This window comes from Meleagris gallopavo, chromosome 1, assembly GCF_000146605.3.
Source record: "Meleagris gallopavo isolate NT-WF06-2002-E0010 breed Aviagen turkey brand Nicholas breeding stock chromosome 1, Turkey_5.1, whole genome shotgun sequence".
Lineage (NCBI taxonomy): Eukaryota > Metazoa > Chordata > Aves > Galliformes > Phasianidae > Meleagris > Meleagris gallopavo.
In genome coordinates, this window is record NC_015011.2 from 88110746 (window position 1) to 88128951 (window position 18206).

An 18206-nucleotide genomic window follows, 5' to 3' on the forward strand; every position below is an offset into this window, starting at 1 on the left:
CCTTTCTGTCCTTACAGCTGTTCAAACACACCATATGGTTATTATACCTGTGGAGTCTACTTTCCCTGCTCTACAACAGCAACAGGCAGACTCAGTGCTCATGGCTGGCTATCTTAGGGGTGAAACAAGTACTCACTGACCACAGTAGTGTGAAGTTACCCCTCATCTGCTATGGGGAGCAAGCTTTCCTAATGTCATTGTCAGGCCAGACACAGGAAGGCAGGAGGAAAAAGAGCCAGCACTTCAGCCTTTGTGACCTACCTGGCCTTGTTGGCTAGTCAGCTTGGAGTGACACTTCTTGTTCAGCTACTTTCTCCCAGCTACATGACCACCGCTGAAGTGATTTCATGCCAGTCACAGTCTTCTTATAGGACTGAATAAGCATGTGAGATCCTGTCAGAGTAATTCAACTATGTCCTGGTTGTGACTGAAAGCTACTGTGAAGCTGGGAGCTAGTTCAGGGAAGGCTTAAAAAACATCTTTACAATTGCTGTCAATACTATTACCATAAATCCAAATCCTAACTGTGCAAGGTGCCATGAGAAAGCAGACTGCCTTGCATCCTCAAAACGCAGGTAGAGCTGTTCAAGGACAAGAAAATATCCATAAGCTAAAAAAAACAACAAAACAACTGAGGTGCTTGGTGGTGGCTGCTCACCACTGCAAAATAAGTGATGAAACAGTTATTAGAAGAACGAATTTTAAATAAATTTTCCCTGTGAAATTGTTGTCAGATAAGAACTAACCTTTGTACAAGCTTTTGTATGTGTATCTTTTTATACAGCATATGTGTATTTTTATCTAGATCTGGGTGGTCATCACTGAAACTGCTAATTGTGATTAAGTAGAAGAATTCTTAATCACAATGCAACAACTTATCTTGTCTTGCAAGAAAGTAGTATCTTTAGAAAAAACATGCAGTTTTCTAAACTGCTAATCAACTGATTACCATGTCTAGCTAGCCTGCAGGTAGGGGGATGAGCCCTATCTTTAACTGATCAGTTGTAGGTTGGAGGTGGGTTGGGGTAGTGGTCAAGTGATAAAAATATGTATAAAACAGTACCATGAAAATCCAGGGGTATGCTGGCTTTGTAGACTTGGTATACATAGCATCCAAACTTTGCAATAAATCAATATCTTGAGTGTGAGATGGTTTTACTGTACACTGCACAGTGAATCTGCCTTTCAGACAACAATATCAATCATGAATTGGATGAACTTTGCACAGAACACTATGAAGCGCCACTAATTCTTACTGTCTTTGCTCCAGTATTTTGTAGCATTTCCTTTCATGAGGAGTTCAGATAGGAATCTGTGTGCTGACAGATCTATCATGAGCTTTCTGATGATTTGGGCCTGATACCTCCCCCCACTCTACCCCACAGAATGGATGCAGGATGGTTTTTGCCATAGAAAACATGCATTATACCAAAGCTATATGTACTGACTTGTGGTTTTAACTTTTAATAGTGATTACAGAAAGGAGGAAAAGTCCTTGTAAACATTTATCACAGTTAAACTAAGGGGAAAGAAAAAAAAAAAGGAAATGTACTTTTACTCAAATGTCACTTGGGACGATTACCTTTTTTAAAGCATAGAGACAATTCAACCAGAACCACTAGGCTTTGTGGACCACAGAAATCACTTTTCTACAAGTAAGATAATAATCTCTCTTTTCATTATTAATGGTTACACAGTTCCTTACTCTTTCTCATCCCCTCTGCCCCAGGCTAAGGTCTATTTTCATTCCCTCAGTAATTGCCACAGGATTAGATCTCGCCAAGGTACATCCACAGGTACTGTTTTTAGCAACTACAGGTTACTCTGTGCCTCTCTAAAATGTTCAGGCTGCCTTGATCTGTCAAGGTCAGCTGTGTCAAGAACTGCATATACAGCATCACTTACTAAGAAAATCATGAAAAAGTCCCTTTCCTTGAAAGAATGGACTATGTTATTAGGATACGCTGCTTTGAAACAAGGAAAGGAAGTTGAAAGATATTCAGAGTATCCCTAGTCTGCCTACAGTATCCCTCTTTCCTACAGTGAATGATTTGAATCTACATTGCTGATGGGAGCAACAGCAACACAGTGCAGGAAGGAAGATGGAATTATTTGAGATGGGCAGAGCCCTACATTTGATGTCTAAATTCACACTTAACATTGCATGCCTAGAAGTGAAGGGTCATCCAGTACGCATCATGAAGAAGCCAGCACACTCTCTTAAGATTAGCTTCTTGAATAAGACCTAATGAGTAAGCAGAGAATAAAACTCAAGAATGCTGCTTCATCTGCCTTGCAGCTGGTTGATTAGAAGAAATGATGACTCTCAGGAGAACTAGGAACAGATAACTACATTTGTCACTGAAGCTCACTGTGATAGCTTGGGCCAGCCAAGTTTTATCTGAGTCTTTTTCAAGTTGAAATAATCTACTCTGAAATCTGCCAGCTCAAAGCTGCTGCCACTATTAGCCTGGAAGGGGATCTCTGAGAGAAACACTTTGAAATTGTCAGTTTTGGTTCTGAGAAGTGACTGAAAGCAGCTCATCTATGCCAGTAAGTTGTCTGGCAAAGGATTAAACCTGTCCTTTGAATTTGACCCTGATACAAGTGATACGTCATCTTTTGCAAGATTTGCAGTATCAGGATGGCACTGAAGAGTACAGATATGAATTCTATATATTTCTAGTACAAGATCATACTCTGCTTAACAACACTACCATTCATTAGGTTCAATGAAAATAGCCGATTATAACTGTTCCTGTCTCATTATCTTGTGACAGAACTGTTATTAACTTGTGACTGCACAACACTGCTGTTGAAAGAATCCTTGAGAAGAGGCTATATAGAACAAAATGTGCTCCAAAATTAATGCCTCCTATTTCCGTAGAAATTACATCTAACACAAAGATCACAATAATACTCTATAATACAGCAAATTCTCAGTTACAAAACACTGTTTTTAAACATAGGCACCACCCTTAGTCATGTATCTTTGCCTGTGATGAACATCAAAATCTGTACCAATGAAGGTGACCCACTGTCACTGCTGCTGAAATGCACCATCCACTATCTCACTGTGCTCACATCCACTGTTTGGTCTTCAGAAATGCTCAGCAACCATTGATGAATGTCTATGGATGCTATTTTTTCTGCATGGAAGAGTTCACTGACACATCTTTGCTTCATACACATTTCCATGTCAGATAGCATTCTGTCAGACTGCCCCTCTGCTGCCACCTGTTGCATGGCAACTAAACGTAAGGGAATACTGTTGGGAAGGTTCTACCTCTACTGCCATAGAACCAACATCCATCTCTGAAATCATGGGCTAACATAGTAAAACTGCAGACATTACTTTCAGAACAGCCCTCATATATGTGTGTGTGTCTGTTTGTGTGTAACACACACATATAACACATATACACACAAATTTTTTTTCCTTTTTGTTGTTTAAAATCACTTAAGAAGCACGTTAGATGGAAGTGAACACTCAGTGATTACTAAACAATAGTGAACACACGTTACAGAAGTTTCTCAGCAGCACGACAGTTTCTTGTTAAGACAGCATAATAGTTCACATCATTTTCCAAAAATAGGTTGGAAAGTGTCATAGAATTACAAGATAGCAATGAGATCCAAGTATTATTCAGTATGGATGGATGCCCGAAAAAGTGAAATGCAACACTAATCGGTGCCTCCAGAAGTCATTAACAGCAGTTATATGGATACTTCATCAGTAGAAGCAACAGAGAGAGATTAATCCATGCAAAGACTGCACAAACAGAACAAAAATATCAGTATAATGGGCTAGCAGTGTACTCACAGCCTGAGAAACACAGCTTTTCACTTTCATCTCTGTCCTGGGCCCAATGTCAATGAATGAGGTTTGAAAAACTTCAGAGAAATAAAATTTAAGATAATTTTAGTGTGGCTTACACACACACACACACACACACTCATTTATTATATAAACTTTTAGAAAATATGGAATCATATTTTACTGTCAAGTGTCTAGCTGTGAATTTTACTGCCTATCATATAGCATTGTCTTTACTTCTAAGTGGAATGAACACAACTCCAGCTGAGCACAACTTCTATTCACTGCATCAAGCAGCTAAAAAACAATTAAAATTTGCAGTCCACAAGCATTCATTCTTGCGTACTCATGCCTTTTGAACTAAAAGTTCCCTGAAAGTGAGAACGAAGGCAGATTACTTGAATTTATACTTACACATGCATATATGACCACTTCAATTACCTGAATTCCCTGCAATGTTCCATTAGAGCCACTTTTTAGCAGAAGTCCTCAGCAGCCACCCTTAGCCCACTTACATGGAAATACTTTCTTTGAGCACTTTTCAAAGCACATAACATTACTCAAAAGTCCATAAAGTCATATTAATAGTGCAATAGGATCATTCCAAAGACCAAGAGAGTGGTTTGAAACTAACATTATTTCTAGAGCCTCTGTATCTCTTACCTAAATTTAAAGAGCAGGTAGGAAGTATGGGAGGCAATTTCTGCGCACATGAGAGCAGGGCCACAGCAGTATCTTCCACAGAGACTATTCCAGCAAACACCAGCATACTCAGCGAGCCTAGCTCTGTACAAATTAAATCTCTGCAAATATCTAAACAATGCTCTATTCTCTTTGATGAACATCTGGTTCCAGCAAAACAAACTCAAATTAAATTCGCAAAATGACTCAGTAAAATGTCCTTGTAAAATAGCTTGCTAGCACCAGTGATTCTCAAGCCTACAATGGCTTCTGATCCTACAATGGCTTCTGGACAGTTTTGTTTTGTTCTATAAAGCTCCATTTGCATTAACTACACAACCAACTTCTTACTCTGTGTAGTGTATAACTGAGAGATACAAGGTTCCTACCCAAAGGAGCCCTGAGTTTTAAAAACTATACAGGAAGACTCAGGAGTTATTTCATATTAAACAATATCAGTTTGGAAAGACATTCAACTGCATTTCATCCACTAAAACCTCAGTCTCAATTCTAATACCTTTCGTACAGCTTAAGTTAACCCTCTCAGAAGCCTAAATTACCATTGTGCCCAATGTCACAAAGTTTGTAATGAGCTTCACGTACCTTTTCAGTTTAGAGGTCTGCACAAGTGCCCTTGTGACTTATTGAACCAATAATCAGCAGAAAAATCAGCATATAGTGACATTTCATATTGAAAGATTAATGCTGATGTGTCTGGGAAGACAGCTCTCCTGTGTTGGAGGCATTACTTTTTGGTAACTCAAGGAATTGCCAGTAGATTTGCAACATTTTCCTTTTCTCAGAACTGTATTTTTATAAACATCTGTCCTTGTGTTTACTATTTTGGATGTTGTCACCAAGTCTTTTTGTTTAGAGGTCACTTTGGTTTGGTTTGCATGGAAAATTACTGCTAGCTAGCAGGTGAAATCCAAGACATTTCTCACTGAAAGAGAAATACAAAGGTGGGGAGGAACCCAGGAGAAGGGTGGGGTGCAAGAGGGGAGGTGGAAGAGGGCCTGCATCATAGGAAATTCCTTTCTTCTGAGAATTGGAAGGAAGAAAATAGGACCCTGTAGAGGGGAAGATCTTGCAGCCTCAAGACAGGCATCTCTGGAAAGGAAGGATGACCCACAGCTAGGGAAAGTTCAGAAGCCCCCTGAGAGCAAAGAGAAAGGCAACCAAATGGCCAGATGAGAAGAGCCTTAAAAAAAAAAAAAAAAGGAAAAAAAAGGATAGCTGTCTAAGTCAAAAGAGTGGCTCTGAGATGTTAAAGCTAGAAAGCTCGGGTGGTGAGTGATCACAGAAGGTGCTGTTCAGATAGAAGTAATGCTATAAAAAGAGTCTCATGTACCGGCAAAGTAAAAGTTTGATAACTTCTCTAGCATATGGGCTCAAGGCTGAGAAGAATGAACTAATTCTTGCTTTCTTGTCTCCTATGTTACTACATACACCTGCTTGTTTTTACTTGACCAGAATTTCATCTCAATAAAACTAGATAAACAGCAGTTGTTGTTGAGCTATGAGAAAAATGAGTTTCAGGTGTTATCCTATCAGCAAAGCAGGAGAACATCTTATTCCTTATGTGGGACCATCTGGGATAGCACTACAGAATAAATGAAACAAACACCTATCACTTTACCATTGCAGGAAGGTGGCAGATTGCCAAAGGTAAGCCCTTTTCTAGTTGTTGATTCAGCTGAAGCTCAGGAGCTTTAAGACACATGTTGTTCTTCAAACTCTCACCTTTGATTCCACAGTAAAATGGAAGACAGATCCAAGTTAAATTTGCTTCAATTTCCTTAAACCAATGGCTAGCTTGTGTGGCTTCCAAAGTAAAAATAAAAACAAAAAATACCACACATACAAACGCTCCAAAGTTTTTTTGCCTTAAATAATACATCTATTATTGTGCTGGTAATCTGCTAGTAAGTCTATTTGACTATGACAAAACTGAAGAAAAAAAAAAAAAAAAGAGAAACAACCAAACTAAAAGGCTTGGAAAAATCTGCCTTTTCTAAAATGGTTAGATTTTGGAGTAATGCTTTTTCATCCTGACAGGGACATCAATATCAAGCCCTCTTACATTTGAATTCCCCTTCACTCATTCTTTTTTAAGCTAGTGTAACAGCTGTGGCCTTTGGCTTTTAATTTTACAGCAGCTCAGAGCAAGACTCGGAGTTTCTTTTGACTGCAGCCTGGCTGAAGTCTGCCACAGTTCAACAGCTCTTCAACAGCAGGGCTGTGCCCGTGCCCTTTAAAGCCTTCACAGTTTAAAGTTCTCACATGCAGGGCACTGTTTTCCAGGAAACCGGTAATTGGCTTGCACACTGCCCCTCTGAAAGCCTTCTTTCCTCCTGCCTCTTATGACTCACACTAGTTTCTGGGTTTTTGTGTTTGTAGATTTTTATTTTAGGTCAATTTGTGGTTTGTTTTTCTTTTTTTCCCACTCAAGGTGAACACAGGAAAAGCTAAGCAATTCAGTCATCCAGCAATGATTACAGGGCATCACCGTGCTGGTCTCTACCCTCAGTGGGATTTATGGAAAGAAGCAAGTCTACTGAAAAGAAATCACAGAGGAGACTCCCAGCTTTATCCAAAAAGGGCTTAGGTTGTGCTATGGGGGTTATGCATTTGGCCATGGATGCTGCTTTCCTGGTAGGAAGGAAGCAAAGAGAAAGTGGTATCATCCTGCACTGAGGATCTGTCTGCTGATGGAACCCAGGCAGGGTTATGGGTTTTTTCTTACTTGCTAGCCCAGAATGGAATGGGAATGGACATTGTGCAAGCTTAGGCAGGTCAAGGTATTTGTTTTCTAAAGTAGGGGCAGAGCGTTTGCAGTCTCCCCCTGTGCCCTGCAACCTGCCAGGAGAGGAGAGGAGAGGGAAAAGCCACCCTAAGGCTCTGCTGCTACCCCAGGGTTGTACTGTTTGGTAACTTTATCAACATCCTCCTTCAGAAACCTGACAAGCCCCAACACTTAGTTCACAGAAGGCAGCTCCACCTCAAAATCTCTACTTGGAGAATGGCTACGGCAGAGAGCAAACTCCTCATTTCTTTTTACACCTCCCACACAGAAGTGTCAGAAGGGTGCTGCCAAAGCATATTTTATGATGACTGGCAACTCATTTGCAAGCCAAGAGAAGGAAATGTGTAAGAACATGCAAACTGAAATCTTGCCATTCTGTGCTTTTAAAAAGTTTCTAAAGGGTGGTAGCTGCTTTTAACTGAGTTTGAAGAAGAGAGCAACACTGTATTGGTTCTGTTTCTTACTTTAATTCTCAGTAACTCACCCACATCTAGTCTTTTACCTAATGCATGCACAAAACAGTTTGAATTCATCGTGCACAGGTAAAATTTAATTAACAAACATTGGCTCATTACCTAAGACTGCAGTAGTTTATATTCCCCATACCCCATATAGAAAATGATGATATTTCTTCTACAATTTAATTGCTATTTGTATACAACCATCAGATTGTCAAAAGCAAATGCCTCCGGTGGAGAAGGCATTCTTTACTACTTAGTTGATAACCTAATTGGTCTTACCAACCAATTTTTTTTTTTTTTTAAGGGATAAAAGCAACATAGATCTGTATCTCTATTTGGAAAAGAGTCATTTTAACAGCTCCCTTCTGTTGATATGCAAATTTCTAGCATACAAAAGAAAGAGTGGCTGTTATCTAAGCTTTAAGGTATTCCTTCTAGAAACCATTTTATATTTGAGGGCAAGACTGTATTTCCTTAACTCACATCTAGAAAGACGTAGTACCTACAATTTAGGGATAAAGGCAGACACAGTGAGCCTTATGTCAATAGCCTTTGTCCAAATCCCATTTGATTGTGATGAAGAAGTGTCACTTAGTGATCTCCCTACATTAAATGAGTTTATGATAAGACACGTGATGGGCAGGTGCTTAAAATAGAAAAGCTTTTCTTATATGTATGGTAGCTTCAGCTGCAGTTTTTCTGCAGATAAATAGAACACCAATGATATCTGCTCAGAGAAATAAATCAGCCCATGCTATGTTTTGAAGGGCTCAATCAATCAAAGAAAAAAATCCCACAAACTCCCTTCCCCCCACTTCACTACCACCACGAGTAGAAACTTTTGATACATAATTCTTCCAACAAACCACATTTATATGCCAGAGAAACAGCAAGTCCTCCTCATAACGCTTCACAGAATGATAGCCTCAAACAACAGTGGAAGAAGGCACAGAGAACTCAGATTACTCACTCAATTCAGTCAGGTCATTCCAGACTTAACTGCACAGTGCTTTGTTTCTTCTGGAAGGTCATTTCACCCCCAAGCTCCTATCCAGTCCTCAGCTCAGCTCCCCAGCTCTTGGAGCTCTTCGCAGGAACAGCTGCAAACCCCCCCCAGTCAGGAAGATGCATTTCCCTGAACCACGACTTGCAGGGATATGGCTTCAGCACCTTGCCTTTAGGCATACCTGTGTAATGAAGCTACCGGTAAAGAAAGTGAAGCCACACTTGGTGCAAGGTACTCCTGGCTTTGAATAAGTAAGGAAGATGTTTTGACACAGCCGAATAGCTGTTGAGCATGTTATTCAAAAGCAGAAGGGAAACAGGGATGAACCATCACCTGATCTTGATTTGTATCCCCTGCAAAGAACACATTCGAACACATGAAAAACTTAGTAATTAATACTGAATGAAAAGCTCCAGAATGCTAACTAGTCTGTGCCACTTTTCAGATACTGGAGGAGACAAAACATGAAGCATGCTTCCATACAAAGCCAAGGGTGCTCATTATAGGTAGCTCATTGTTTTAGTCCCTCACACTAGAATTTGCTGGAGAATAGGCCTGATTGAAACCCAAGAAAACCACAGGAAGGATCAGGTGTTTGAGGATATGAATAACTTCTAAACTGTTGCTCTGACAAAGGCCATTCTACATTTGTTTAGTCTTTCCTACAGAATTTATTTTTTAAATGTCTTCTTTTCAGGTTTGGCTTATACATCTAACCGCAACCAAAGAATTCCAGCTCAAAAACTTACATATGCTTAGTACTTTTACGCTTTCCCCCATGAGGCATTCTTTGGCGTAAGATGCAGAGGAGAAAAGAAAAAATGATTCAAATTACTGAAGAGCTGCTTTAAGTTTGTTATTTTTACTGTGCAGATCTGCTCCCTGTTAACCATCATGGTAGCAAACTGCCATGACGAGAAATCACTCCCTTACTTTTTTTTCCAGATTGCCAGTTAACTGAGGCCACATTGCAGTGGGAAGGAGGCTCTTGCTGCTTGCCCACCCGTTGCCCTAAGGAAACATGAGGAGGCAATCAGTCCCACCCGAATCCCACTGCCATGTGTGTTTGTACAGGAGGCATCAATTAGGGCAGAATTTGGCTTGCAGAAAACATGCAGCCACACAGCAGAGAAATCCACCAGCTTGGCTTGAGAATCTCCCAGCGAATTTTGTAATGCTCGTTGCAGAAGGGCTTGGTGTTGTGGCAGGAAAACAGGCTATTTATTTCTTTTCCACATTAACAAACATCGTTGGTCTGCATGCAAGTTATTGTTGGCATCTCCAGAGTGGCCCATATAATGCTGTGTGTCGAGTCTGTAGTCCTTTGTGTCATGGTCATTTTTCTAGGGTGTAGGCACACACCCCAGAAGGAGAACATCATGGAGGTGTATGCCAAGACTGCCCTGCCTGGCTTCTCTTCTCCACGGCATACTAGAGGAGGTGGATGACAGCACCAGTTCATCTGTGGCAACTTTTCATAAACAGTGAGGAATTCAGCCATGTGGAGTTGCACAGAGAGTGAACAGGCTGGTATGAATCTTCTCCTATTTGTTCTCTGTCAAGAAAAGCAAAACAAAGAAACTCAGCAAACGTGCACCTAAGAGTCTCCAGATAATAAAAGCTCAAAAGAAGTGACAGTGCCTCACATGCTGTGCGTAAGCACAAGGGCAATTACTTCAGCAGGATTGGCACAGAACAACTTGAAGCACGATAAACCACTATGTGCAGTTTGCAGTCAGTAATGGCTCTGGTTGCAAACAAGGCTTTCAGCTCAGGAGAGCTTTTTGTAAGGCTTCAATGAGAGTCTGTAGCTCTCAACCATCGACAGCCCTGCTCATTTCAAGAGGTGCTGCCTCACATGTCCTCAATACTGCTTTAGATAGTGTTTTAATGCTTTTCCCTCTTCTAGTGCTTACTGAAGGACTAAAAGATTTACAATGGCACTTGATTAACAGCAGAAAGGATGATAAAGGATGTATAAATCAAGGAGAGAAAGACTTTAAAACAGGCTAGTGCTGTAAAGAAGCATGCTTGCTTGAGGGTGATGCCAATACTCAATGTTCCATTGAAGGAGTTGTGATTTTAAAAGTTTGGAGAACAATCTGGGAGGTGCTTCTAATACTTCAAAACCAAGTACTATAGAATAATAATACCAAAAACAAACTGAAAAAAGTGATTTCCAGGTAGGGACATTCTCACCAGAAACTAACATACCTGTTTCAGTCAAACCTCATGGAAAAAATCTAATAACACAAAATCTGTGTCTTCCATTTTTTAAAAATATGTATTTCCCCCTTAAATGTTCTGTTTTCACATTGGTATTCACATTGTTTCTGTGCCCACCACACTTACACAGAACCTACAAGGAAGACTGGAAAGAGATGTACAAAAGGCTTTTTAAAATAAATATTTGAAAAAGCCACATATCTTGTTAGTTTCCTTTAAAACCTGCAAAATTATCCTTACATCTATTAAATTGTTAATAATTACATCACAATAGTGAATAATTGCATCTTCAGTTGCATAAATCCACTTTTTGCATCATTCTGTTGGTGGTGATATAATTCCTAACTTTTCTTTCTGATAAAGCACTACTCTTTATTCAGAACACAAAAAGAAAAATTTAAAAGTTTCCATTTAAAAAACATATTCTGTCTGGATAGATTTAATACTAATAGTTCCAGATCCTAAAGGGTAAAAAAAACTAAAAAAAAAAAAAAAAAAGGGAAATTTGTCGAAATCCTTTTACTTTTGTATTGGCATCAAGAAAAGAATCATTTATTCCTCATGCCACCCATGCAGCATCTTGAAGTCAGAAACATGGCTGTCTCATCAGGTGCCAATATTTTTATCCACAGAAGGCACAAGTGCTCATCCTTACTGACAATTCCGCACTTAATGGTTGGAGTCACCCTTATGTACTTTAAGACTCTTCCACTGTATTTTGGTATGAGTATCAGCTTCCAATATCTTGAGCGTCCTTCCGCTCTTGTATGTAGTTCACTTCCTGTAGCTGCTCCGTTTTCAACATCAGCTGGACAGCGCTGGGCCAGGCAAACAATAGCAAAATATAATTTCAGGAACAACACTGCCTTAACCAGCAAAGAAGAAGGACTGCAATAGATCTTAAAGATCCTTTTCTGTTTCGGATTCTGAATGCTATGAGATTATAATGCAAACATTGAACTGCCCTGAATTGAATGAAGTCAAGATAATTCAAGGACAAAAACTTGTTTGTGGCCAATATAGATATTTGAAATCTTCTCAGCAGTTCTTTAAAAATCTCATTACAAGCTGAATGGGCTATTTTTGTGGTGTTGTTACAATCCCTGAATTTCTTCATTGTCTTTTTTATGTGTGTTCTGAATACAGAGTTGGGTCTCCTGCAGATAAACTGCAGAAGTTTACAGAATACAAGATATTAAAAAATATAATTATTTGGTCAGTTTCTTCACTGAAAAAGCACCCTGCCTGAAATTTGAAGTCTTCATTTTACTCCAAACCAGGAACAGTACATGTAGAGCTCCAGTGAGATCTGTAGCATTACAAGAATCTTGTCACTACTTTTAATTAAAATACAGTGTTAGTGCCTGACGTTCTAGTTTGTTGAAGATGATGAGTGAACTAGAATGTATAGTGTATGATTTCTTTCTACCTTTTTCACTCTTTGTTACAGCCACAAATATCCTACTAACAAGCAAAGTATCAATGTTTCACTTCAAAATAAATTGCTGGCTTTCATATTACGTATCTAAACCAAAATAAAAATCTAATAAATAATTGAAAGCCAAGTTTTGGATTACAAAATGATATTGTCTTTCATTCTGTAAACAGCAAGATTATACTAAAGGAAAAATGATGGCAAATTTTGCAGCTATCATGGAAGCATTCAGAACTTGTTATTACTGGTGTACTTGGAGGGATTTGATATATTTCCTTTGACCATATTTCTAAGGAAAAAACTACAGTTCAGTTGATAAAAATGACTTGGGAGCTCACTGGAAGAGAATAGGGAACCTTTTGCACTATGGAAGACTGGCTTTTGCATATAAGCTTAAACTAAACTCTTATTAGGGACAGAATATTCTGTAGCTATCTTTGCAAATTGTATGACATTACCAATACAAATGTTTTGTTAAGATAAGGTCCAGTTCTACTTATCTGCCATAGTAATTAAAAAGCTCTAGTAAAATAATATCTAGATAAATTTCAATGCTTTATATGGTGCATCTCCTCAAAGAAAACTCAATTTTACAGCTTTAGCATCAACTTGTTATTCATTTTCAAAAGTTAATGCCATGATAAATTTTAATAATATGGCTAGTGCATATTTCTATGCTACATTAATTATACATTTAAAACTCCACAGAAGACAACCACAAAGAGCTCAAATACTGGAAATATCATCTGCAACCGGAGCCAAATTAAAACAGTGTCTATCATATCAACAACACTTTCATTAGATTTAACTATTCTAGTCCAGCGTTTGTACACATTAATTTATCGTCATGCTTCCTTAGCTCTCCTTCTTCCCTAGAGAGGTTCATGCATCTAGCTGATACCTTTTAGGACTTACCATTTCTGCAGAATACTAAATAAAGATCTACATGTTTTCCCCTTAGAATCTTAATTAGGATGGTAAAAAGTTCTATACTATCAAGCTGTGAAGTCTAAAGTCACTGAAGAACCAATGTAAAATATGTTCTTTGTTAACATGCAAAATGGCTTCACCATTCTGTTTTGGATTTAGTGCAAAATTCTGCCATAACCCGTATTGTGCAAAGGTCTCTCTTATCAGATAGGAAGATTTTTGCTGATAACACAGGACCAGTTTGAGGCACAGTCTTCCTTGCTTAGGAGACTCCTGTTGCTAGAAAGCCTGGAAGCTTTAATTTTGTTAGGCTGGTTCATGAGCAGAGTTGTAGTAGGGAACAGAAAGAGGCATTAAGATACACAGGAAGGGGGAAGAAAATATAATCTCAGTGACAGCAAGAACAAACTGCCGATGCATTTGATCTCAAATCTTCCTCCTAGATGGGGGACTATAACAGAAAACTGCTGACATTTGCACCTTGGAAAAATCTAGTGAACCTGAAAGGCTATTTGAAAAAATACAATGCTGTAAAAATAATTCAGATTACACTTAGTTGATATGGAAATCTGTAAGAACAGCAATTAAATTAATGTGTCTTTCTACTTCAGTAGCTGGTTTTTTTTTCTCAATTACAACATAATTAGAGGCATCACAGTTAAGGGGAGAATGGATATTTTACAAGAAAATTACTTTTTCCAGGCATAATTCAGAAGATAGACTATTGCCCAAATTCCTAGTGTGAACCTATGTGTACGCACAACTTGCCACTCTCTGGTGTGATTTAGAAACTAACACCAACACAACTCCTCCTTCATGAGTCAGACCTACTCTTCAGATTATAGTGAAAATACAGAACACTGAATGGAGAACTCAGATGTTACTATGAAAGTTACTTATGGTTTTGCAGTGACCTCTAATCATAATCATTAGAAATACCAGAATAATATATAATATTGAGAACAAAACTCCTAATTTTTTTTCTTGTTTTGTTGTGGGTTTTGTTGTTGTTGTTGTTGTTTTGTTTGTTTTTTTAAGTGTGGAGTGTAAGCTGGTCCCACGTTGTATTGTAAGGGCCAGGACTCTCTAGAACTGCTCAATTCATAAACAAGTTTTTCAAATTAAAAGAATATTGCAGTAACAAGCTGCAATCAGTGGTAGGATTTTAGGCCAGAAAAGAGCAGCTGAATTTTTATTCTCAAATATTTTTTGAGTTGTAGAGAGTTTCTAACTTTGCACAGCTTTTCAGTTTGATGCGTGGTGTAACAGGGTTGAACATTATGTGTATTTGCACCTCAGAATAGACTATATTCAGATATGTGGGTCAATCTTCAGCAGTATGTAGAACAGAGAGGGAAGTCCCTGTCTACCAAACCGAAAGCTTCCTGATTTCCGAGGCTATGTCTGCTATTGTGCCTAGCTCTTTTTCAACTGAACGTTCTTTTATGGACTGATAATTCTTTATCAAGAGTGCTAATACTGAAACAATTCCAGGAAAATAAAATCAACAAGACTCAGTAAACAACTCTTACAGCAATTTATAATGACTAAAAGTAATTGAAAATTTTCCAGTCAGCCCGTTAGAGTGATAATTTGCAAATACAAGAATTATCCTCTGGAAAACAGAAGATGTGAATCTGCATATGCAGGTAGTAGATCAAAGCCTTTTTCTGATTGATAAGGACCCAAAATAAACCTCCTAGATCATGAAATCCTGTCCTTGGGAACACATATGAAAGCAGTGACAACCTAATGAGGTTCAGCTGGTAGCTCTGAAGCCCATTCACAGCAGTGAACAGAAGGCTCTACATTCTTCCATCAAACCTTTCACAGAAAAATGGCAAGAACTCAGAATTCAGATTAAGCAAGAAATCTCACTTAGATGCTGAGTATCAGATATAACTCAGTTCTTAGCTGACTTCTTTTTACTTGGCTGCATTTTTTGGTGGTGCAGATGGGCCTACAGTGCATGATGAAATAAATACATTCTTGATTTTCTACCACCCTTTAGCTTTCATAATTCTGATTACTGCATGAAGTGCTCCTTTACAAAACATAATTGATGTATTATATTGGGTCTAGCTGGGATGGAGTTAATTTTCTCCCCAATAATTCAATTGTAACTAATTTGTAATACCAAACTATCTCATATTCCTCCTTCTGACACTTCATCTCCACTATGCAATCTCACTGCATTTTTCACTGAGGAAAATTAGTACCATATATACATAAAATCCATAATCTACAATTGAGAAACTGCTGATTTTATATATATATATACATATACACACACACATATACACATATATACACATATATACATATATATACACATACATACATATATATATAGGGTTTTTTTGTTTGTTTATTTTGTATTTCAGTCTAGACTTGCACTCTAGACTCTTAATGTATTTACCTACAGCTTTATTTTACCTGCTGCATTCTTCCTGCATCCCCAGCATTAAGAGACTAATCACATTAGATACAATGCATGCACTTTTTACTACATCATTATTTTTCTAGCGGATAACGATGAACAATAGCTGAGAGATCCTCAAAGGCTTCCATTAATGCTGATCAAATGCTGGCCTCATTTTTCACATGGAATAGTGTATTTGTGATAAATAAGAAATAGAAGTAACACATATTGAATATGGATAAGCCAGAAATAATCTCAGATATGATCAAACTAAGCTGTATTTAAAAGGAAATGATACAGGCCTTATTGGCTTTGATTTTGAGATGGAGGAACAATTTTTATCTGTGCAGCTTGGGAAATTCATTAATCATACCACAGGGTTATGCACACAAGTCCCTGTGATCAGACTTGAAACAGTGGAGCACCAGCCCGCTGAAGTATATACAAGGAGAGATCTGTTGACATTCCAGCTGCATAGCTGCTGTCCTCTTTGAAATCAATGTGACACCCTTCATAGTTACTGCCTTTTTCCAGCATGCTATTCTGTGCTTAGCTTTACATATAGGTTCCTACTGAAGGAATTCAGGAGCTTTGGAGATTCAGATCTGAACAGACACAGGTCCAAAGAAGGGCAGCAACGCTGGTGAAGGGCTTAGAGAATGTACCCTATGAGGAGAGACTGAAGGAACTGGGGCTGTTGAGTATGGGGAAAAGGAGGTGGAGGGGAGACCTTATTGCTCTCTTCCAATATCTGAAAGGTGCTTACAGTGAGAGCAGGGCTGGCCTCTTCTCACTGGTGACAGGTGACAGGACGAGGGGAAATGGCCTCAAGTTGCAACAGGTTAAGTTTAGGTTGGATATCAGGAAAAACTTATTTACAAAAAGGGTTGTTAAGCACTGGAATAGGCTCCCCAGGGAGGTGGTTGAGTCACTATCCCTGCATGTGTTTAAAAACCACCGTTTGGATGTAGTGCTCAGGGACATGATTTAGCAGAGGGTTGTTAGAGTTAGGGTAGTATAATTAGGTTGTGGTTGGACTTGATGATCTTGAAAGTCTTTTCCAACCTGAGCAATTCTATGATTCTATGACACTCTTTCAGGAGACAGTGACTCTAAGGGCAAGGCTTTATAGATAGGCTGTTTAAAGGACTGACAAATTGTTCATGAGGGCTAAAAAGCTAAAAATAAAAACAAAATAAAATGAACAAAATAAAAAATAAGTATAGCAGAAGAAACATTTTTTTAGATTTTTAGAGTATAAACTTCCAAAACAAAATGTACAGTTCTGACTATCTGAAACCTGGGAGAAATGAATTCAAAAAGTAAAGGGCATTGATGCAGAACAAAATTACTCTTTTAGGATACCATTCTAGTAAGAAGTCCCAGTGCTCCCATTGTGCCTGAAGGACTTGCTTTCCTCCAGAACATCTGGGACAGGCGCTTTGGTTTAAGGAAAATGTCATTGTCGCCAATTTCAGTTGAAATGCATTCTGCTTCCAATTCCTATTAATAAGAGGATGGAGGTAGGCTCACAGAAAGCAAGTTTGTGAAAGAAAATTAGAAAGAAACAATTTTCAAGGGGCGGGAGAGAGGAAGACAATTCATGAAGAATACTCCAGGAATAGCTCTACGCAAGATGCCTTCTTGAGATTAATGAATTTGGTGTACATGCCCATAATTATTTCCATTCGCATGGAACAGGTCCAGCTGCTTTTAGCATCCACAGATGAGAAGCAGAAGGAAGCAGAAGAGAAAAGAACCATATTTTGTTATGTCCAACAGTTAAAATCACTGGATGGCAAATAAATTATGCTAAGCGCAATTAAACACAGAATTAACAGCAATCATTTGTAACATAACACAACAAGACAGCTGAGATAAATGAGAAAGGGCTTGCATTGCATTGTATTGAAAAGCTGAATGATGTGTTGCCAAGATACATGTTTACAGAAATATGAACCAGAGGTCAAAAAGCTGATTGGCTTCTAGCGGTATGTGTATTCATCTAAGCCTTATTTGTGACTGATTCTAATCCTTTTCCCTGGCTTTGTGTGTGATAGAAAAACTCTACCCTTGTATAACTACTATTTTAGTTGTGCTAGGGGCAGGAAAGCTAGCACAAATCTGAGCTTGGGGGGCTAATGTTTAGTTATTAACAAGTGGGTTAGGCTTGCCCTGAGCCAGGGGAGAGTGATGGTATGGAGACAAATAACAGCTGCCACTCTGCTTTAGATCAGTCTGATCTTCAGAGCTCTGCTATTGACAGCAAAACAACAGGTAACTATTTCCCAAAAGAAAACTCAGTCACAGTACATCTGCACAGTGCCTCGTAGGCAGATGCAGGCTTGGTCCATGTGTGATCCAAACGTTGTGTGAAAAACTCCAAGAGCCATGTGGCCTGATTAAAACAGTCTGGGTTGGG